Source organism: Lepidochelys olivacea, assembly GCF_965140295.1.
Source record: "Lepidochelys olivacea isolate rLepOli2 genome assembly, chromosome: 18".
Classification (NCBI taxonomy): Eukaryota; Metazoa; Chordata; order Testudines; family Cheloniidae; genus Lepidochelys; species Lepidochelys olivacea.
Window position 1 is genome coordinate 18,529,069 of NC_140428.1, and position 22,207 is coordinate 18,551,275.

Sequence of the window (22,207 nt, forward strand, 5' to 3'; positions counted from 1 at the left end):
TAAGGGTGGGTGGATTTCAGTGCTCCGGTTTCTACCCCTCACGTTCCTGCGTTTAGAGCCACACCTTGGTACACCATTAAAGGAACATCTGCTACATGAAAGCTGTGCATGATTATAGCGAGGTGTGTCACTCCAGGAAGGAATCTCACACACCAAGACCCTCATTGGATCCCCAATTCCCCACAGCTCGCCCTCCACCCCCACCCTTGACAAGGCGGTGTGCTGTTGTCAGCCCCTCTGGTCCATTTATTATTCCAACCCATGCTCGCCGGCTCCCCAGTTTACGTCACCGTGGGCAGCAATGCCGTTCTTCGCTCAGCTGCCTCCTCGGGCATGCTTCTAAGCTCTGACCTAGCTCCCTGGCACCTGCTTCGCTCAGGGCTGGCGAGGGAGTACTGACAAGGGGGAGGGTGGCTGGGCATTGGCCTCTGTCTGCAGCTCCCCTGCAATAACATGCTCTTTAGTGCATGGTGACGCTGACAAGCATGTACTGATTAACCCCCATGTTCCCCTTTTGAGAGTCCCCCCGTAACCTGACAGTAGGGAGAGCAGCCTCCCTTCCCCCCCTCCAATATACCAACCACTTGCCTACCAACACAGAGGGTAAAGAGGAAAATCTGTGGGCCTGATCCTTGGGCATAGACCATTGCTTTCCACTGTATCACCAGAATAATCAGCCCTTACACCTAGCTCAACCCGCCAGGAAGAATCACCCCAGTGTCAGGGACTGAGATGCAAACTAGGTGCCCTTTTGCCACTCAACCACTCTACTCCAGGCAAATGGAGGCACAGCAGGAGAACATGGGTATTCCTGGAGAAGGGGGGGCCTGGCCACGATACCCCTCCACCAAACCTGTGTTTTCACCCTGTTTTCCTTTTCACGCTGTAACACAGAGCTGGAGTAACGGCCACAGTGTTGCTGACACTCCTGGTTTTATGGCGAGGTTTGCTGTAGTCGGGGCTTTTCTTAAAGCCCCAGCTCCTGGATTCATGTGTGACTCTCAGCTTTCTTTTACACTTCATGGATGCAGAGAAAAAGCTGGGAAAACGTGACTGCTAAAAAGCTCAGAAACCAAAGGGCAAGAAGAGAGTGACCCTAAAATTTGTCACCAGCTGAAAAATCACGATTTGTAAAATCATACAATTTGGGGGGCCCCACTCCTGCTATTTGAATGCAAAGGAGAGCATTGAGCCCATTTTGAGCATTGAGCCCACCTCCTGATCAGCTCTCTGTACTAGTGGGAGGAAGCCCAGGATTTAGCTCACCAAAGTCTTCAGTAATCCAGGGCCACTGGGGGCCAGCCTGCACGGGGGCTATTTGTACCGGCATAGCCACACCGCGGTGCAAATCCCTACCGTAGGCCTTGTCTACGCTATGGGCCTGACCGCAGCGGTACTGCAAAGCGGCATGGTGCAGGCCCTTCCTACCTCGATGTGAGAGGGTTTTCTGCTGCCGTAGGTAATCCACATCCCAGAGCAGCAGCAGCTAGGTCAACGGAAGACTTCTTTTGTAAGCATAGCCACATCTGCACCAAGGCTGGGGTCAGTTTAACGATGGCACACAGGGGTGTAGACTCACGGCACAGGTGTAATTCAAGGCTTGCAATGGAACCGCTTAGCCTGGCATGACACATTTACACATCTGTGTAGCTACACTGGTACAACAACCCCCAGAACAGGCCTGCCCTTCGACTTCAGCCATTGCCTCAGTGGAGCAGCAACCCAGCCTCACACACATCAAGGGTTTCTTCTTTCCATTTGAGACAGCTAGCCTCTACCAGTTCCACGTGCCCCCTTTGCTTCCCAGGCCTGGAAGGCATGAGAAAACAGTAACCTGTGGAGGGAGGTGCATACGAGCCACACACATCAGCCATCCCTCATTCCAGACACAATTTAACCTCCATTCCACATGGACTAGAAGGTCTCACTTTTATTGCTATAATTTACTGACACCAGAAATGCCAGACTCAGACATCGAGGTTAGAGGGAACGTTATCTGTGCTAGAAAATTGATCCCAATGGCACTTGAACAGCACTCAGCTCTTCCATGGTATTTTCCACCCCTAGATCCCAAAGTGCTTTGCAAAATGGTGTAAGTGTTGTCATAGCCATTTTACAGATGACAAAATGGAGGCACAAAGAGGGAGCAGTGAGTTTTTTGAGTCTCATAAGGCGAATCTGTCTGTGGTAGTTATCTGCTCCCCCAACTGTAGCATCTGAGCACCCCACAGTCTTCAATGTAGTTATCCTCACTGTACTCCTGAGAAGTATAGAAATGCTACTACCCTCTTTTTACAGAGGGGAAACTGAGGCACCAAGTGGCTGAGCTGCTTGCCCAAGGTCACACAGGAAGTCTGTGGCAGAACAGGAACTGAATGCAGTTCTCCGAAGTCCAGGACTAGAGCCCTAAACCCTGGCCCATCCTTCCTCTCAACTGCCCCAATAATTCTCGTGTCCCTGTGTAACCCACTATTCAGTGCATGTCTGTGGTACCACCTTCTACTGGCTGGTCCACAGAGGATAAGAGTTTCCTACATCTACCAGGTGGTGGAGTTATCCCTTGAAGTCAAGTGAAGAAGACTCATGCTTTTAGTGCTGAATGCATTCCTGGATTCATTCCCCAGTGACCCCTTATCATAACAAATCACTACAGCTGGTTTGGGGATCACTGGGACAAAGCCTGCTCTCACTGAAATCAATGGGAATGCTCCCTTTGGACCCAGGAGGGTTCACAGAAGCCCTTTGGGCCCAGGAGGCTTCACATCATTTAGGTCCTCGCAGCCTGAAGGGCAGGATCTAAGTAGGCACACGTATCCCCTGCCGGGTTGTCCTCCCCCTTAGAAATGTATTCAGCCAGCTGCTACTCTCGCATGGAAACCTGACACTTCCAGAATTAGATTAATTAGCACTAATTTCTCATTTTCCCAGGATCAGTGAGAAATCTGGAAGCAGAGGCATAAAGCCCAGAGACTGGAATGTCTCCGCCACCACAACTCTGGCCAAGCGCGGGAGGGAAGCAGCATCATGACTCACCGAAAACTTCCCCAGGGATGGGCGGGGTGCAGGGGGAAGAGGGTGCTTCGGTGCTTAAACAGCACAGCTGCAGCTGCCCTGCCAAGACAAGGGCTTAGAGTTCCAGCCCACTGTGCCAGCCATGCAGAAACTCACATCAAGAGCTCCCACAGCTCAACGGCCACATCCCTTCAGACCGTTCGCACGGGGCCGACGGAGGGGATAGACTGGTAGAATGAGCAAACACGCGTTAGTGGGGCCTTAATCTCATTTAGAGCCCAGGATCCTTCCAATGCAAACAGGGGCCACTGCAAAGAGGTATTCCCCAGCCTTGGCCTGGCTGGCAGCCGAGAGAGGGTGACCTGCGGCCGGGTGGGGTGGGTCCTGGGCTGCAGCACTGTGGAGGGTGCTCCATAGGGTGCGGGAGCTGCCGGCAAGGAGGGCTGGGCTGGGCAGGCAGATGGAGAAACAGGATTATGCTCCCCCTCCTATGCCTCCCACCCCCGATTTACACCCAGTATCTGTTGCTGATAAGTTTGTATCGATTCCCATTAGCATTGTGTCACATGCTTTCCCCCTCCATCCTGTTGGGGTGCTGTGTGGAAGGGGAAATCATCCCGCAGGGAGCACAGATTCTACAAGAACTGTGCTGACCACAGGCCAGACTGTGGTAGAAAAACGCCCCTACCTGGATGGGATGGGACTCCGCTGATCTGAGATCAGCCCGGATCTCCCTGTCAGGGCAGTTCTGCAGGGGACAGATAACCTCCCAGCCTCCCTTTCTCCCCTACCACACACACACACACAGGATTCAAGGGAAGTCTCCTAAGTCCAGCCTCATGGAGTTTTCCCCTAGCCCCTATGAAGTGCAATGACCCAGCCCAAGGGAAATAAACAGAATATACCACATGGTCCCCGAGGGGCTCTGCCCATAGGATGCATCCCACACACACCCTCACAGAGCCCTTCATAGGCTGAGATGCTGCTTCCCCTTCTTATTTAAGGCCAGAGGCAAATACTGCAGTTCTCCAGGGGATGGCCTTGTGGCTAAGGCAGAGGAGTGAGAGTCCAGGCAGATCTGTGTTCTCTTCCTGACTCTGCCACAGGTTCTCTCACAAGGCCTTGGACAAGTCATTTAAGTGAATGTGCTGCAATTTCCACCATCTGTCAAGCCTGACATACTTGTGGCTCTTTAAATTCTATCTGTTCAGGGCCGGCTCCCAGCTGGTGTTGGCCCAAGGCAGCAAGGAAACCAGCTGGCTGTGCAAGGTTCAGACATGGACAACCTGAGCTCCTCCAATTCCTACTGGAGCCAATGTGAGCTGTGGATGTCAGGTCCCTCGGGAAGTCAGGCAGATGTCAGGTCCCCCGGTTTGTCTCAGCAGACTCACTGGAGCCAGCCCGCAGCTGGGACAGAGGAGTGGAATGGACAGAGGCAGCACTGGTGGGCATGGGCCTGACCCAGAGCACACTGAAGTTGATGGGATATATGGGGCCAAACTCATCCTGCTGGAACTCTATTGACTTCACTGGAGTTGTCAGGGGTGAATTTGTGCCAAAGATTTTAGGTCAGTAGGGATGTCTTAACCCAGCAAGTTATGAACCACAGGAGACAAAACAAAGAGAGGCTTTTCCAATGGAAAGGTCATCCCGGGTTTACTATCAGTGCTATTCCAAGCCTAGTTCTCAGGTACCAGGATCTAAACAAGGTCCAACTCTTCGCTGCGCCAGGTACATGGCGAACTGCTCTGTGAACTCCAGAGTAACTACACAGTGACTTTCACAGAGGAATTCACTCTGTGTAGTAGCATCAGATTTACAAGACGGTAGCTTCTTATCTACAGATTAAGCAGTTCCATCGGGAATAAAACGTTTACCTGCTGATGTATCGTGCTCCTGAACAGTGTTTTATTGCTGTGTATGATGCTGCAGAATTTTTATCTCACTCTGTGCCTGGGTGTATAGACACTAGTGACCAAAAAGAAAGAGCAACACCAAAGACCACAGCCTCTCTCCAAGAAACACGCATGACCCACTAGAGCTGAGATGCGGACTGGTAATTAGGGGTCGGGGGTGGCTGATCTCAGAACTTTGAATTCGACTGTGTAAAAATGATGGATGTCAACCCACATTGCTGACGCCAAAGACACTTCAGTGGAGGGAGTAGAACTCCCAGAAATCTCTATTTAAACGCATGCATGGATCCCCATACAAGTCTGAAACTAGCTAGAGTACAAGCCACTGCAAAAAAGCCCAGTGGGTCTGGAGACCCAAGCGTCTCTCTCTTCCACAGGCCCAGTACCAGGGCGTTCTGAGCCTGCAGCAGTTGGCAGCAAGCACCAGAAAGAGCAGCGTTCTGCCTGCTTTAAGCAATTGCACAAGCTCTACAGAAAAATGGATTTGGCTTTCGAAACAAGCTTCGGCCTGGGTTGTCCAGATTCTCAGACCCCAGTTGAAATGGAGTCCACTGAGTCCCTTTCATGCTCTTGTGGGCCTGTCTCCGCCTTTCCATTTCAACTCACCCAGAAAAATCGGCTTGGAGATTAAACTCTGGCATGAGTTGTAGGTGGGAGAAAGACTGGGGGAGTGGGAGGGAGAGGGAGGAGAAGAAAGTTTCAAGAAAAGTTGTTTGGGTTGGTTTTGATTTATGAGCAGGAGGGAGGCTTGCGCTTCACTTCAAGCCTTTTAACCCTTCCCACAGGGTAGGGTTCAATGGCAAGTCTGCAGCTCCCTCTTCCCAGGGAGGTTGTTTGACTTGTTTAAATAAAGAGAACAAAAAGCCCTTCCTTTGACTCAGGGAGGTGGGGGCTGCACATGTGGCTGTCCCCTGAGTAAGGGGGAGAATCAGGATTTGTCCAACTCTCTCCATAGATTCTAACCCAGCACTCCAAAGCAGGTCACTCAACGCCAGGTTACGACAGACGAGGACCAGCCAGCACATCGCAGCTCTCTCTCAGAGCAGCCAACACTTCACATTTCGAGATCACATCCTCTTTTACCAGAGGCTGTGCAAACCTTTCACTAACACCTATTACATTTCGCAGCTCCCTGGGGAGGTTGTGAAGATTACACCCGACTTTACACATTAATAAATGAACGCACGAGGGACTTGCTCCTGCTCTCCCTGAATTCAGCCAAAGCTTCCATCGACTTTAGTGAGAGCAAGATGAGGCCCAGCAGCCTATGGCTCAAATTATCAAGTAGCCCCAGATCCCACCTGCCTCAGTTTTAGGGTACCCAATTCAGGACCTCGGGCCTGATTTTCAAAAGCAATGGCATCCATCGCTCCAGTGAAGGGAGGCCCAAATTGGGTACTCCACCAAAAATCGGAAGCCATTTTTGATATATTGACCTACGTGATCGGCTTGAGGTCACACAAGTTGGTGGCAGACCCTAAACAGCAGCCAGGGATCCTGACTCCCCTCCAAAGCCCAAGCACAACAGAGAGTAAAGCAGTAATTAAGCAAAACCTTGTGATGCCTAGACCCAGATTTCCTTCTTTGTCGTCATTCTGCAAACCTAAGGGTCTTTTCGGTACAGTTTGAGGGGAGCTGGCACAACTCCAGCTATGTATTTCTGTAGCTAGACTGTGAAAGAAAAATGATCCTCAGATTGAAAGTGCCATGAAAATGCAACGTGTTATTATTTATTAAAGTCGCAGCTGGCATAAGCAGGTGAAACTCCATTGAAGTCGATGGAACTGTGCCCACTTGTGCCTATATCCAAGCTGGGCCGTAGCATCGATGGAGACTTCCATTCAGAGGGAGGGAGAAAACAGAACGGGAAGAGAAGAGCCCATGCAAAGGACACGACGCAGTCACATGACAGTCAGCAGCTGATCAGATCATTCTACAGGTATCGTTAGGGCCGGTAATCCTGATGAGCATCCTGGCTGGGAGAGACAGTCGCTCAAAAGGAACACCCAGCATCCCACCTCTCAGCAGCTGCACAGAGCCTCCATGGGCAGCCTGGGATAAGTCCAACCAGAATTCCTTCGCCCACAGGTGGCAGGCTGTGAGAGACACAAGGCCTGGTCCCTCATGTTAATCCTTCAACACAGCAGCAGTATGGCCAGTCAGTACTCTCCTGATATGTCTCCTCTTCCTCCACTACAAACACCCTGCTGACGCAGCAAGGAGGAAGCAAAGGCAGAGGATGGTCCTGATTCTGATAGGACAGACAGCCCATGTGCTGTCCCCTCACTCCCATGTATGAACGGTGGTGTGATGTGGATCATGACCACCCTCTTCCTTTAACAGCACTGAGCACTGTACAAACCATTTCTCTGATTAATTCCCGTCAGCAAAAAGTATCATTACCCACCTTTGCAGGCAGGGCAGGAGTCTCAGGCAGGGTTGGTAGGTGGCTTGCCCAAGGTCAGTCAGGAGAGCTGGGATTTGAACTCTAGACCCGTGAACTTAATTAACAGTACAGAGGGCTCTTCTACTAACTACACAAGTGCCAGGCAAAGCCATGCTGGGAAGGAAGAGAGTGGGCAACCGCAAGCAGACGTCACTGACACCCACAACTCAGGACTCTGCTACACAGTGATCCACCAGCTGGATCCTGAGCTCACATATCCCACGTAAATCCAGAGTGACTCCACTGACGTCACCAGATCTACACTGGAGCGAGTGAGATCAGCATCTGGCCCCAGGTGCAGTAACGTCCAAGCCCTCGAGGCCAGAGTGTGCAAATAAACGATTCTCACCTCTGACTCCCCTGCATGAGGAAGCGGCTATTCGGAGTGACCAGCAACTTAAAAAAAACCAGACAACTGTCGGAGCCTCTCTTTTCGTTCCCTGCACGAACAGCTGCCTCCCCAGCGTCTATGGAACGTGAACTGCCTTCAGTTCAGCAGGAATGTTCTCTATTAACAAGGTTTGGCAGAGATCAGAAATGAACAGTGCCAACTCACAAGTCTGATGCCTTAAGGCAGATGGTGGGGAAAGTATTCCAGCCCCGCTTCCCCCACCTCCTCTCCCAGCAAACAGAGAACTCTAGGCAAGAATAAAGGGGGCAGGTGTCCAAGGTTACAGCCCTCTGTGGAATCCTAATGTCCGTACCCAACATCGAACATACGCGGGGCCCCCGGTCTGCGCCATGCACCCTCTGCTCTGCGCCTCGGGGCCCATAAAACCTGGCCTCTCTCGACTCCTGCCAGGCCTTTGGGCTGACTGCAAGGGCACGGGACCGCTTAGAGGCCTTTGCTGGGTGCCTTATTCACCCTCAGCTCAGGAGGGCAAGGCCCTACTCCTCTCAGAACAGACGGCAAGGATGCAAGTCTGCTCCCACCGAAGGCAGTGGGGTGATGCCAGTGACCAGGGGGACCGAGTCCTGCATTTGGGGAAGGAAGACAAATCAGGCAGCACCCAAGCTCCTGCTTTCTTCTTTGTCCAGCTCCTGATAATCCCAGCAGGACGAGGACACACGCTGACCCCTCACGGGGGGGACGGTGGAGGGGGCAGGATGCGCAGCACCTTCAGCTTCCGCCAACTAAAAACGCTGCTAGCCAACAGCCAGGAACTGCGGGATCCAGCGGGAGCAGAGCACGCTGCGCTCCCAGCACAAAGTGGGTCTGATCCTGCTCCCGTCCAGTCAGCTGGATCTTGGCTACTGACATCAGGAAAGGCAGGTGGGGGTCCCTCAACTACATCCTGCTCTGTCTAGGAGGTGCTGAGCACCCGGTGACATACAGAGGAGTTGGGAGTGCTCAGCACCTCAGGGATCGAGTCTGTCATTCTACATTAATCTGGTCGCAGAATGTCTGGCTCTCTTGGGGGGTTGACTAAGGTATTTCAAAGGCACTGTGGGATCCAAGCTCAGACCCCCTTCCTGACTGTACAGCGCTGTCAAGGGGAGGTATTCTCTGCTGACAGCCGAAGGTGGCTAGGGAGGAGTGGGTGAAGCTGCCTCCGAGATTAGAGATGCACAGAGCAGTGCCGCCTACCGTTACAGCTTAAGGACGCAGAGCTCCAAGGTCAGGAAGGTATAAACTCCAATCAACGGCTCTTAAATCCTAACTCTGCTGCTTGTCCCAGCTGCTGTCTGGGTAGGACCATTTACTCCAGAGACCTACGGAAAATAAAGCTAATCCACACGCCTTAATAGACAGAAGCACAGGCTGGCGAATGCAATATAAATAGCTCATACTCAGTAATAACCGTAGCCTGCGGATTGTCATCTTCCCATCCCATGTAATTCTACTCAGCTGGCCACTCTCTCACTCACCCAAGGACCAAATTAATATCACAATGGAAAAGCTGGATGTTTCTACATAACCAGGCCAGAAATGAAGCAAGGTTCAACTCTTTCATCTTTGATGAACAGTAAATCACAAAGCTACAGCTGTCTGTGGTGCACGGAAGCCAGAGTTTCTTCCCAAATAGGGACGGGCAGGAGGAGATGTGGTACCTGTTTGCTCTGCCAGTTCCCAGAACAGCACCATCACACGCCAGCTGCAAAGCCATAAAGCCAGAATCACACCTACACACCATGTTCCTTTCCCCAAAACCACTGACAGCCCCATCAAGTGATGAGCCTCTGTCATACATATAAAGGGAAGGGTAACTACCTTTCTGTATACAGTGCCAGAAAATCCCTCCTGGCCAGAGGCAAAACCCTTTCACCTGTAAAGGGTTAAGAAGCTAAGGTAACCTCACTGGCACCTGACCCAAAATGACCAATGAGGGGACAAGATACTTTCAAAGCTGGAGGGCGGGGGAAACAAAGGGTTGTCTGTCTGTCTGTGTGATGCTTTTGCCAGGAACAGATCAGAAATGCAAGCCTCCCAACTCCTGTTAAGTTAGTAAGTAATCTAGCTAGAAAATGCGTTAGATTTTCTTTTGTTGAATGGCTGGTAAAATAAGCTGTGCTGGAGGGAATGTATATTCCTGTTTTTGTGTCTTTTCATAATTTAAGGTTTTGCCTAGAGGGATTCTCTATGTTTTGAATCTGATTACCCTGTAGGGTATTGACCATCCTGATTTTACAGAGGTGATTCTTTTACCTTTTCTTTCATTAAAATTCTTCTTTTAAGACCTGATTGATTTTTCATTGTTCTTAAGATCCAAAGGTTTGGGTCTCTATTCACCTGAACCAATTGGTGAGGATTATTATCAAGCCTTCCTCAGGAAAGGGGGTGTAGGGCTTGGGGGGATATTTTGGGGGAAGATGTCTCCAAGTGGGCTCTTTCCCTGTTCTTTGGTTAAAAACACTTGGTGGTGGCAGCATACTGTTCAAGGACAAGGCAAAGTTTGTACCTTGGGGAAGTTTTTAACCTAAGCTGGTAAGAATAAGCTTAGGGGGTCTTTCATGCAGGTCCCCACATTTGTACCCTAGAGTTCAGAGTGGGGAAGGAACCTTGACAGCCTCTTGCATCTGATCTATGGGGCCATCATGAACCCCCGAAAGGGACGGCACCAGTGTTATCCAGAGCCACCTCTATACCCTACCATCCCTCCCAAAAAAATAAACCTGTGTGCTACCACCAGGTGCTTTTTCTCCCCACTTCTGAGCTAAAAAGCAACTACTTCCTCATTCCTCCTCCCGCCTCCCTCCCCCCAGCTCTGGAATGCTGTTCTCACAAGTGAAATGGACATGCTGGATCTCTGTCATGAGCCTTCTAGGCAGACATCCAGGCAGTTTTGCTGCCCATTAGGGTTTCAGTCTCCAGCCCTTTCCATTCCACCCTCATCACCTTGAAACAGTGGGACAAACCCTGACCCCTCAAAGTCTGCAGGGGGAAAAAAATCCCACAGTTCAGCCTGATAGTGAATCAAAATCATCATAGCTCTCCTATGGGGCCTGAAATGTGTGTGTCAACGTTGCTCACCACGGAGACAATGAGCCATAGGGCAAAACGGGCCATTACTCACAGGAGAAGCAAGACCCTGGATGTACTCAGACAAGCAGGTATCTAGCTGCCTTCATTAGCAGATCCCACTCCGGTCACAACAGGTTTCCAATTAATGAAACTGTTGCATTGCTTTTGAACAAAGCCACCCCCTGCCATCACCAACTCAATTAGCTATCTGCAGAGAGCTGGCACCTGGCCAGAAATGGGGCCCAGGAAGGGACTGGACTATGGACTCCAAGCCTGCTGGACAAGCCACAGAGTTCAAGGCCTGTGTCTTGTGGACCTCCAGGACGGAAGCCTGAATGGGTCAGACCATAGCGTTCAGAGATAGTGTCCGATGGGCTCTTCTATCCCCAGACCACCCAATCCCACTGAAATCAATGGCCAAACCAGCTTCAATGAGAGCAGGAAGAGGCTCACAGACAGGCGTCTTAGCAAAAAGGCCAAGAGAAGCCAGCCTTGCATTGTGAATGGACTTCCTCCACAGACAACCCCACCGCCTTCCAGCTGGATGGAACATCTGTTCAAGGCAGTGCGACTAAACTGTCAAACCACCTGAGAGTCACCGTTCTCAATAGCTAACGCTCCCACTCAGGGACCAGATCCTGCTGTCTTCACTCAGGCCTAACTATTGGAATCACTGGAAGTTTTGCCTGAGCAAGGGATGGCAGACTCAGGCCCCAAATTGTTCGTTTTGATCCATGCACAGATGAATGGCTTCATTGTTACTCTATTTTCTCTCTTTCTGAAGCAATTCCAAATGCAGGGGGATTAAGGACCCTGGAAGTCTCTATACTGCTCATCTGAGAGCACATTTCCTCCAACAACCCCACAGGAGCTCCGGGAGCCTGCCAGCACAAAACAAGCTAAGAGGCTGGACAGCTTGGATTATACAATATACTGAGCGACAATCCAGTAGAGATTTGTTAAACAAGTAAAGGAATATTGGGAAGCAAACCAGGTCCACAGGTGAGCCCCTTTCGAAAGGGTTGGCTCTTCTATTCAAGAGGAGACACAGAAAACGTATCCAGCCCAAACCAGGTCTATGTCTTCTCCCAGATCAAATAAGATGGTCAGGTAGGAACTAAGAATTCTAGGTTTCTACATCCGGGGGGCTCTGGTTTAAAGAATGGAAAACAGTCGGTTAAAAACAGTCTATTCTTTTGGATCCTTTTCCAAACCCCGTTGGGCTCCCTAAGAGTCATTCCACGGCCTTGGATTCTGATTGCTATTATTGCAGCACTGACACACCCCAACCAAAGTTAGGATCCCAGTGGGCCAGGCCCTGGGCTCACAAACACTCACACGCAGTAAGAGACAGTCCCTGGACCAACAAGTTCACAATCCAATTGCCTTCAGAAGGGTCCCTTACTTGGCACTACTTTAAAGGGGCAGAATGTACATATTTTACGCCCCAGTGCAACAAAGCCTCTAAGCACATGCTTGAATCCATTCTTATTCATTAATGCACATGCTTAACTTCAAGCCCCAAGCATGTGCCTAAAGTTAAGCATGCACTTACGTGCTCTGCTGAACTGGAATGGAGTGCAGAGGACCAGGGGCTTCACTTCCAGCGACAAAAACAGGCATAATCCAGCACTGAAAAAGTATGCAGCTACAAAGAAGCAATCATGTTTTCTTGCGACAACCTAATATTTCACCCACTCAGATGCATTCTTTTTTCAGCCTTTATCCAGTGGCTGGAGCAAGAATCTGATCTGCTTTTCCCCCCTCAATGCGAGTTTTTAACTCCTCTGAAGGGATGCTCCAAAGGACTAGACTGCTTCTATTTTTGTCGCTGGTTTAGCATTTTTATTTATTTCCCCCCCCCATAGAAAAGGCCCCGCAGATCTTAAGCAGCCAAAATTATATATTTGTGGCTTGTTTTGACAGATTTTTTTTTAAAAGATCTGTATCCCCCCCCTCCCCCCGTTTCTGGTATAGCACTCTGGTTACTCATCGGTCTTTATATCTTATTCTGCATGACTCAGTGTGAAGCAGAGAGCTCAAAAAAAAAAAAAACACACACCTTACCTCACAGTGCTGCAGAGGTGTATTCATGACCGCCCCATGTACCGTATCATCACCAATGATCTTACAGTAACCACCAGCTCCCAGGTCAGAAAGGTATCTAGCCACATCTAGATCTTTAACACATTGCCTTCAATACGATGACTCCATGCTCATAGTTAAGCACATGCTTATGTATATTCAGAATCAGTACTGTAGACCCCAGCCCAGCTCCCCCGGAAGTCACTGGGAGCCGGATTGGGCTTTTAGTGCCTACAGTCATCTTCATGTTCTCCAGTCATTAATTTAGGGCCAGATTCCGCCACCCTGACTTGCACTGGGATTGATTCACAGTCCTTTGAAAGCAATGGCACTTCAATGAATGCGGAGTCACATCCACAGTGTAGTTCCTTACTCCTGGAGTAACCCCTGCCCTGAAGTCAGGAGTACGGTGCTGCCCAACGTGAGTAAGGTAGGCCGAATTCAGCCCTCGGAAAAGATGGTCATGAGAACTGTGACCAGAATTCACCCTGGTGTGCAACTCCACAGAGATGAATGAACTTTTGCATCTATGCACAAAATCAAACCTTTAAAGAGAGAGTATTAGGGTACCGTGTCAGGGATGGAAGGAAACCACAGCATCTAAAGTTTCATTGCTCAGCCTCATTACAGGGTCTGGACACACAATTTCCTTGCCTCTGCCCACACATATAGACAGGCATACTCCTGGTGATGACTACGTTCTCTCTCAGCACTGGGGAAAAATGAGGGCACTGCCTGCTCCTCTTGATAGAAATAAAGGAGACAAGAAGTAAATGGAAAAGGAGTACTTGTGGCACCTTAGAGACTAACCAATTTATTTGAGCATGAGCTTTCGTGAGCTACAGCTCACTTCATCGGATGCAAGTACTCCTTTTCTTTTTGCGAATACAGACTAACTCGGCTGTTACTCTGAAAGAAGTAAATGGGAATTCTCCTCACTGAGGGGCCTGATCCCAAGACCCTCAACTCCCACTGTCTCCTTCATCTGCCAAACCAGCAACAGTGCCAGATTCTCGACAGATGGGGGGATGCCAGGCGGATCTCTCTCATTCGAACTTTGCTGGCCTTAGCTCTGAAAACAACTTCCATGAATACTAGATGAGCCTATAGAAGAGGAGAGTTAATTACTGGGTACCTTTCACCACCAATCCTGTATCTATAGTTAGAGGCTTTTAAACAAACAATGGATAATAAAATAAGCCTATAAAGCAAATGAAAGGAGAAATCATATGCTCTACAGACAAACATAACAGGGTTTGATTTTTTTTAAATGAATTAAACTGTTGAGTTCTAATTTATGTCCTCGCTTGATAAGATTAGAGGATTAAACCAACTTTATGCTAAATGCTCCCTGTTAAGAGAGCCATGCCAGGGCTTATTGTGCATTGGCATGCACAGAGATCACAGCAATATCACCCCGAGATGTGGGGACTCATGGTATGACCAGCTGTAACTTCAGAAATAAAAATCACGGCTTATCCAGATATTCCATATGCAGCCAGGGCAAGAACTCCAATCCCACTTCGCTTTCAGGGAAGGTTATTCGCTGAGCACTTGTACACAACAGGCAAGTTTTTGTATAAGCAGTGGGCTTTTTATCTTGGATCATTGGCATCATAAGATGATTTTGGAGTAGGGGGTGGGAGAAGGAGGTGAACTGACTGACACACACCCACAGTCTCCGCCCCAATCCACACCAACAAATTAACAGCCCAACATAATCTCTCACAATACCACACACACGCAGCCTACCCCTACATACTCATACCATACAAAGTATGAAACGAAATGCTCACCCTCCTGATCTGCAGTCGATGAATGAGAAACACCCAACTGTTCAAAGTTCTCCCCTAACCGCTCATCTCTTCTCACCTGCCTCACAGGGGTGTTTGTGGGGCTTAACGTTCATAAAGCATGAAAGCTTTGAATGGAATCAACCATGGATGCTAAAGGGCGAAGTATTATTTTTAAAAACAGGTACCAAAACCTGTGACCAGCTCTAGACAAACCAAGTTGAGGCTTTGTCCACATTAAATCAGTCATTTAATTCTGCAATACTCCTAAAAACTAAATATACATGCCCCGGTTCCCCTGCCCTTACATACTGTGAGTAGTACCTTCGGGCACTCAGATCAAAGGGACTATTCGCAGGGTAAGGTATCTCTCACTGTAGGTAAGAATGGCAGAATCCAGCCCAGAGAGCTAAATCTAGCCATCGTGTAATGAGTGACTTTAGGTTTGTTACACCTGGGATGAATTTGGCCCAATATACTGCAGAAACAGAACACTTTTTTTTAATCGCAGTGGATGACTGGAACAATACGGATACTATTTTCCAGGCCCCAGTCAGGATCGCGCATATTGCGCCCTTATACATTGCTTTGGGCCATTGGACCCTTAGCTTTTCCCAGTGTGTATCTAGGGGAAACAGTCAAAAATACTGATGACTAGTTTCCCCTTGAACGATTTTTCTATCAGATATGAATTGCCCCTCCCCAGTGAAGTGTTCCCCTCATAGGAACAGCAGTCTTTGCAGGGAGAGTGATGGGGAGCAGATCTTTTACCATATTGAAGAGACTTGTTCCATCTGTTGTCTCTCTCACCAGCCCACGTCTCTATTATTCCAGGCTCTGAGCCTATCAACTTACAAGCCTCTGCAAGGTGCTAGAGAAGCTGGCTTGATGATTCTAACCTCTGAAGATGTTCTGAGTATGATAAAAGAAATCCAGCTATTGAAACGTTTCCCCACAATACAGCTACTGTGTTGCTCGATTTCCATCCAGACACAGCCTAAAAGAGCAATCAGAGAGAGAGAGGCGCTGTTGCTGTGGATATCTTTATCAGTACTTGACGGGGTGGGTGGGATGGAGTGGCCCTGAATAAAGTTTGGTTTCATAAGAAAGAACAGAATCCAGGTCCAAGATCTATTCCCAATTTTGGCTAGACTTTTTTTTTTCTTTTTCTTTAATTGAGTTTGGTAGGGTGGTGAATTACATGTGTGTGTGTTTATTCCGTCATCTGCAGCACATTCAGATTCAAGCACAACAGCAGCAAATTGACAGACTCATCCCCCTAACACACACCTACTCACCCTATTGCATTGATCCTGCATCCTCCAGAGGCAAAACCGGGCATGCACCAGCCTGGTTTTAAAAGGCTCTGATTTGCTGATATATTACATTAAACCTTAACGGACTTCGTTCAGCTGTCAAAATGCTACCCCAGTAATTGCAGACGTAGAAGCAACATAATTGGCATGCTACTGCCCGGAGAGTACAAGGGTCGCTTTGCGTGGGAAACAAATGGAACAGGACCGAGCCTGGGCTCCGTGCAGGACATGTGTAGCATCCTGCACCTGTCCCAATGGAGGGCTGATTTTCTCTTATTCCCATCTGCCCCACTTCACCAAAAGCCTCTTTCCTAGCCACCCTAGAGGCAGATTTTCAAAAGAGCCCAGCTCAGAGTAGCTCCCTTTGTTTTGGTGGATGCTCAGCACTTTGGAAAGTCTGATCCCTACAGCCCAGCCCCTTGCACTTTAATAATAAACCAGAACAAGCAGTAAAACCCTTGGGGGCAGGAGCTCTCTCTGCTGAATGCATCCAACGAAGTGAGCTGTAGCTCACGAAAGCTCACGCTCAGATACATTTGTTCATCTCTAAGGTGCCACAAGTCCTCCTGTTCTTTTTCCTCTGTTCTGTGTTTCTGCAGCAACTAGCATGTGGGGTTCTGGTCCCTACCCAGGCTCCCCGGAGCTGCAGCAATACAAACAAACAATACACAATGATCCTCAGAAACTGGTCTAGTTTGGTGCGCACATTACTATCCTGATGAAGTCACTGCAATGTAAGCCCAGGGTTAGTAGAACTCATGGTAACAGCCCCTGGGTTTGTTAACCTAGGGTTTGGGGGTCTACCCTCATTTGTAACTCTGCTTGGAGCTGTCGAACCCTGGGCCCCAGCCTGGGGCTCCGGCATCTGCACTGCATTATGCAGGCCGGGGTCCAACCACCCACATCCCAGACTTCCCACAATGTGGCCACTCTAGCCCTTTGTTCACGGTGCCCTGTGGGAAAACTTCACTGTCCACCAAACCGGACTGTCCAGAGGACAAAGGAAGTCAGTCCCTGGCCACTCTGGGAGCCTGCCCAAAGTATGAGTCCACGGAGGTTGCCTCTTCATTGCAAAGCAATAGGGCTTGAACCCTGGGTCCCAGCTTGCCTCAGGCTCAGACCCTCCACTTTCATGGGGTCTTGGGTTCAAGCCTAGGTTAGCAGGATGTGTGTGTTGAGGGAAGGTGGTGGGGGGAGGATTTAGCCGGAGTTCAAACCCTGGACTTACATTGCAGCGTACCCATGTCCAGATCTCTGTTAGGGTAAGACCTAATGAGGGAAGCAGATTGACCCACAACTGCTGCTGTGTGGTTCTTACGCCATCCTCGGACACATTGCTGAGGGCCACTGTCCAAGACAGGACCCTGTCCTAGCTGCACCTCAGGAATTGCCAATCTGGATCAGACCTCCGTCTTCACACACACACACACCGCACGCACTCTGTGCGCTCCCCGGACCCTCTCCACCCCGCTGGGACTCAGGACCGGCGCCAAGCCTCCCGCACAGCCTGGGACACAGCGCGGCTCCCTCCTGACGCTCCGCCTGGGGCGAACAGAAGGATCTCGCCGCAGCCGCTAGCGCAATCGGTGCATGACAGAGAGTCAGCGCCCGGGGGAACTCTCCTTGGTGCCCGTTCGGGACCTCTCCAAAGCCCGCCTGGAGAGCGCGCCGCACGCACCCCCCAGGGACTGATCCGCTGTAGCCATCGCAAGCCCCTGCCTGCCCTCTGCCCTGCCCCACGGGGCACAGGCAGAACCAGCTGGGAGGAGGTGAAGGGCTGGAGGAAAGTGACCTGTCCCAGAGGGGCCTAAAGGGCCGGCTGCGGCTTGGAGCTGGGACAGGAGGGATCCTGTCCCCGATCGTAAGCAGCTGGGTGCCGAGCTCCTGGGTTCGCCCCGTCAGCCGGGACACCCCCTGCTGCTACCGCAGCCTCTGCCGCCTCCCTCTTCTCCCTCCCCGCAGCCGCAGCCTTCTCCCCGGCACCCCCGGACTGGCATCCCCCCCTGCGCGGCGTGGGGGCAGCGCTTACCTCAGCCCAGCCGGTGGGAGCAGCCGTGCGGGGGGCCGATGGCAGGAACACAGCGGTGGGCAGGGGGCGAGGCGCTCTTCCCAGCGAGCGCCCGGCCAGCGGGCTGCTGGATCCCCCCGGGGAGCGCTGCGGTGCCCAAGGACCGGGGCGCCCCTTCCTGCCGCAGGACCGGAGCGCGCTTGCTCCCCACCGCCTCGCAGGGCACCGCTCCCGCCTGGCACAGCCCGGCCCCCTTCGCTCCCAGGACGGACTGGGGCCACCCGGAGCGCACCGGCTCCTCCGGCCCTGACCCAAGGCACCGGGAGCGCACCGGCTCCCCGGCCGCCGCACGGACCCCGCAGCCCCCGGAGCGCACCGGCTCCCCGGCCGCCGCACGGACCCCGCAGCCCCACCAGCGAGGAGCGTCTCCCCCGCACCCAGCCCAGCGAGCAGCCGCCGCCGCCTTTTATTGCCGCCCCGCTTTGTTTTGGTCTCGGCTCCTACCATCGCTCGCCGCGCCGTCGGGGGGGAGGCTGCAGTCAGGCCCCCGCGCGCCCCATCCGCTGGCAGCCCCGCTCTGCCCGCGGGGTGACAGCCGTGCCGGGGCTCAGCCAGCGCTGCGCCGCGCCCGCGGCTTCCTGTGCTCCGGCTTGGCTTTCCTCTCCCCCTGCACGGACGGCAGCGTTGGTTCGGCCGAGCTATATATTCCGCCGGCAGAGGCTGGCGCTGGGCAGTCGCGAGTTGAGGCTTCGAGGGGAGGGTGCTTTGCCTGGTGCGTTCCCGAACCTAGCCTGCGCTTCCTGGTCTGCTCCTTACCCGGCCTGCCTGGCCCACCCTCCTGTGCAGGGCAGCTGGGCTACACTGCTCGTGTTGTGTGCCTGCATGCATCAGGATGAGATGGGGGAAGCCTTCCTCTGCTCCAGCACTGGCAGTCACAGCATCGCACCAGTAACTGCCCTGCAGAGTGTTTCAGGCCTTCCTCACGAAGCAGCTGGCTATGGCCACCTGAAGGGGTGCTGTACATTACCAGACCCTCAGTTCTGCTCCTGGCTCCCCCACTTGCACTTTGCACCAGTCACTTAGTGCTTAATTTGTGCCAGGACTGAGCCCTGGTACCTCTACGCTTGCTCCATGGCTGTTCATAGCCCTGGCCCCTCTGGGCTTGCTCCACCAGTTATGAATGCAAAAAAAAAAAAAAATTTTGCTTGAGCCCTGGCACCTCTTTCATTACAAACGAAGCACTGCTTAGCCTCTGGCTCGGCTACCTCCCCTGTAAGTGAGGGGGAGCTTTCTACTTCTGCCTTTCCTTTGAGACTCACCATTTCCACACTGATGAAGGAAGCTTCACAAACACCACATAAAAACAGGGCCATACTGGGTCAGACCAAAGGTCCATCTAGCCCAGTGTCCTGTCTTCCAACAGTGGCCAATGCCAGGTGCCCCACAGGGAATGAACAGAACAGGTCCTCATCAAGTGATCCAGCCCCTGTCACCCATTCCCAGCCTCTGGCAATCAGAGGCTAGGGACACCATCCCTGCCCACAAGGCAGCTCAATAATATTGTGAATCTTTCCTGACCCATCAAACGTGGCTTTGAGGCACAAAGAAGGGCCAGCATGGTTTCCAGAACTTCATTTTTTCCCTCTCTCTTTTTTTTAAAAGGAGGAGAAGTTATTGGCTTATTGCTCAACCCCAACCTGGAGGGCCAAAAGACTGCTTTTCATCTGGTCCCCACCCTTTGCCCTGTTCAGCCTGAGAGGACCTATGATAAGCTGTCAGGAGTTTTAACTATCATTGGAACACAAGAGCCTCCATACCACATCCCCAGGGAAGGCAATAATATTACCCCCATTTTATAGATGTGGAGACGGAGGCACAGAGAGGCTATGTGACTGGCCCAAGCTCACACCAAAATTCCTAGCTCTGACACAGGCTGGAACCCAGATCTGCTGGGCTTTAGCCACAAGACTCTTCTGCTGAATATTGTGAGGATTTGCTTGTTAATGTTGCGTAGAAAGGGTTAAGTGTTTCTATTATTGGCCTCTGGTGGCAGGCAAGCCACTGGCAGAGTGGAGGGACCACCCACCTGTCCTATAGGGCAGCTCTTATTTACACAGCCTCTAATTCTGTTGCAACCTCTTCTCTCCCAAAGGGTGTGGATGGCAGGAGAAGCAATTGGGAGCACCCGCTGCTGGATTAGGAGCCCCAGTTGCACTCTGCAGCTCTGGTATGATGAGTGCCCTTTCCCTGTACCTCACTGCTGCCAGTCAGATTCCCTCTATCTCAGAGGATGGCAGAGAGAACAGAACTTTAAGGACAGAGATTTCTAGAGCAGTGAACAGTTAGTGGGCATGGAAGTCTAGTTATTGTTGGTGCAAGTGAATCTCTCCAGCATCATGCTGACCTATCCTTATCCAATTTGGGATTTAATAAAACAACCTTAGAACAAACCTATGACAGAATTCTGCAGTCATGCCTTAGCACTGCGGTAGAGTAGCATTGGGATCCATCACTCTAGAGTTATTAGAATTGTTTTTTTAAGCCACAAGCCAAGTACCCCTGCCTCTGAAAATGCTCCATATATAGGAGTTATCTAGAACACTTTTTTCTATAAGACTGTCATGTGAGGATTACCCATTGACAAAGGCCAAACAAAACATTTAGCAGAGAGGTGGGAGACTGTGGTTATTAGCTCAAGTGATGGAGAGTCCTCCTTATGCTCTTGTCCCTCACTAGCACAGCTAACCAGCCTGCAGAGCTTCTCCTATAACTGGAGCAACAGTCACTCACCTTGGGTTTCTGGAATCTAATGAGTCATGTTTATAACACAGACATTTTTCAGTGTTGGAGGGGATGTAGTTGACAGGTGGTGCTGTAGGGAGAGCACCAGAAACTGGAGTCATGCATTTATCTACAGCACAACCAGGAGCAATGGCATGTGCCAGTATCACTTAGACCTGGTCTACACTACGAAATTAGGTTCATATAACTATGTAGCTCAGGCATGTGAAAAATCCACTCCCCAGAGCAGTGCAGTTAAACTGACCTAAGCCCCAGTGTAGACAGTGCTGGGGCAACTGGGGCTTTCTCCCATCAACCTAGCTATCGCTTGTTCGGGAGGTGGATTACCTACACCAATGGGAGATGGCCATTCAACCTTCTCTCCCCATTCAGTTCCTGGCCTGTCTGCTGGGACTGCCAATAATGCTCCCAGTTATAGTGGTGTGGACACCTGCAGAGCGGAGATTGCTTCACACAGGCTACCACACGGCCACTGGATGGTGATAACGTTTAAGCAGTTCCAGCCTACGCCAGACTGAAGTGTAAAGCTCCATCTTATGTCCAGTCAGAGACTCCCTGAGCCTACCAGGGGCTCTGACGCTTTCCACACAAAGACACCCCACCCTTAACCGATCACACAGAGGTGTCAATCAGCAAAATCCAGAGAGCAGCAGAGAAAACAGGGAACAGACCTGAGTCACCATCTCCAAGCAGGTGGTCCATACGGGAGGTATTGATCTTTTTCCAGTGTGTTACCCACAGGGATTAAGAAGTTGTGCAGGCAAAACCAGACCAACCCTTGGCTTGCGGAGGCTCCAGTGAATGGGGATTTAATGAGGCTCCTGAATAAAGAAAAAAAAATTACACCCCACCAGCTTTGAGCCTGTCTGCCAGTGATGGAAGTTTCTGCAAAGAGGGCGGCAGTCGGGGGTAGGGCTTCTGTTGAAAGTGAAGAGTGTGCTGTAAATGAGAAGAAAAGTCATTTTTTCTAACTTTCAGTAATGCGAGCTGAGCCCACGCTGATGCGAGGGACAGTATTCAGTCACACAGCAGAGCCCAAGAAACAGCCGTGAGCTATCATTCAGTGCTGCACACAGGCGTTCAGCCAAGCACAATCTTCCTCAGCACAATCTCTGCCAGCACAAGTAGGCACATACCTGCAAACCCATCCTCACACAGACATTCCTTTAGCCACCTGGCTGAGCACACACACACCAGCCAACAGATGTAAACCCATCCTCATAGGGCAGCTCACACTCACATGCACAAGTTGTATCACCATCCTCCACATCACAACACACAAACTTTGTACACTCAGACATTAGATTTGTGTTCTAGTTTCCACAAGACAAACATGTACAATATATGCAAACGCCTCCCTCCCAGC

The 22,207-nt window shown here is 51.0% G+C and overlaps 1 protein-coding gene across 1 annotated transcript in view; it reads right to left on the reverse strand.

Annotated features, from left to right (window-relative positions):
• The window catches only part of DISP3 (dispatched RND transporter family member 3), a 56,572-nt gene extending 38,389 nt beyond the window's left edge, over positions 1–18,183 (reverse strand). The window contains exon 1 of the mRNA XM_084651769.1: positions 18,061–18,183. The gene's annotated coding sequence lies outside the window, so the exon portion shown is untranslated. The remainder of the gene's footprint in view (positions 1–18,060) is intronic.
• Between the last annotated feature and the right edge of the window lie 4,024 nt (positions 18,184–22,207).